Source organism: Aplysia californica, unplaced genomic scaffold (assembly GCF_000002075.1).
Source record: "Aplysia californica isolate F4 #8 unplaced genomic scaffold, AplCal3.0 scaffold00039, whole genome shotgun sequence".
Classification (NCBI taxonomy): Eukaryota; Metazoa; Mollusca; class Gastropoda; order Aplysiida; family Aplysiidae; genus Aplysia; species Aplysia californica.
In genome coordinates, this window is record NW_004797309.1 from 2,014,474 (window position 1) to 2,016,042 (window position 1,569).

General features: G+C 40.0%; 1 protein-coding gene across 1 annotated transcript in view; it reads right to left on the reverse strand.

Moving 5' to 3' along the window:
• Nucleotides 1-1,569, reverse strand: part of LOC101854695 (muscle M-line assembly protein unc-89) — a gene marked incomplete at its 3' end in the record, with an annotated part of 47,786 nt that overhangs the window by 1,067 nt on the left and 45,150 nt on the right.

Consider the following 1,569-nt stretch of genomic DNA (forward strand, 5'->3'; position numbering starts at 1 on the left):
TGTTTTCAGTTTCAGGCGACCGAGTCGGGCGATCGGCCCGATCCAGCCGTTGTGGACACCCCGAATATGACAATCAAAAACGGTAGAAAAATTCAGAACAGATTACTCGAGCAGTATTTTTGGTGTAGTCGTCAGGGGCGTTACCTTCGCACGCAGGAGCCGTGAGTTTGATTTCCGTGTGGGGAAGAGCTTTTATCGAGTATTCCCGTCCTTTTACTTGGACATTATATAATCACTCACAGCCTGGGTTGGTCCTGACGGGCAGGGTCAGAGCAGCCAGCATCCCAAATAATATAATGTACATGGTGCCGATGAAGGCATAGTACATCTATAATAATGCATTTCTTATAAGAACAGTTTAACACACAAGACTTTTTTGAAAATCTAAGCACGACGAAAGTAGGACAATGAGAAAATAGATAATATTGAGAAAAGGAGAAGAATTCAACCAACCAAAATAGGACCAGTGCCAGCTTGACGTAACCGAAATACTGCCGAGTACTTTTGTACTCAATTAAATTTGAATGTTAGGGCAGCCTGTTTCATGAGGGAGAAACTTAAGGCTGATTGTACACGATTTTGAATACGTTCGGAAGGGAATGAGGGGGGATGAGGGAGGAAGCAGTTGTCCACCAATAACTGTCGATTCACACATCTATAGACGTTTTTTTCACACGTGAAGGAAAAAAAAAACGAAAACAAAAACAAAACCAAACAAACACCCCCCCCCCTAAAAAAACAACCCCAACAAACATTCACTTTTCTGCTCATTTGGACTCTTTGAGAACGTTATGCAATAAAGTATTTTAGCGAAGACGCAAGATACACAAACATTGACCTTCGTTATTCGCTCACTCGCCCTCCCAATCCAATAACTCTTTCTTCTCCACATTCAATCAATGCTTGTTCTCCAATCGGCAGCAGTCTAGTTCCCAATGCCTTCTGTGGGTTCTTTCCTTTAAGTTCTTTTAGCGATGTCCATTCATCCAACACGTAACTTATTCTCTGGAATCTCATTTCGTACCCAAAAATGTACACCAGACCAATTATAGTGTGTTCTACGTTTAAATTAAAAAAGAAAAGAAATATGCCTCTCTTTTGTTTCTATTTATCTTTCTTATTTGTTGTTCCCTGTACTGGATAGTTATTGTTGTCAGTGAGGTTCTTTTACATTCAAATAATAATTTGAAATTCGAATATTTCACATCGTCGCTTACTTCGAGAAAAAAATATAGTTTCTCTACAACAACACGATTTACTGTAAATACATGTAAGTATTTCTACTGCAGAGGACAGGTTCGAGCCAAGCTTGGGGGCGCTTGGAAAACAAGCCAGGGTATCATACTAAGAAAGCCTACAATACAACTTACAAGCAATTATTCTTTAGTCTTATCGTGACATAGAGTGTCATGCGCGCATACATACTGTTTGTATGTATGTAAATGTACAGTGTATGTTCATACTCAAATGTGTGTATTAGTACGCGTTTGGTCGTGCACGCGTGTGAGTGTTTGTGTTTGTGTGTGTGGGTAAGTATGTGTGTAAGTATGTGTGTAAGTGTGTGTGTGT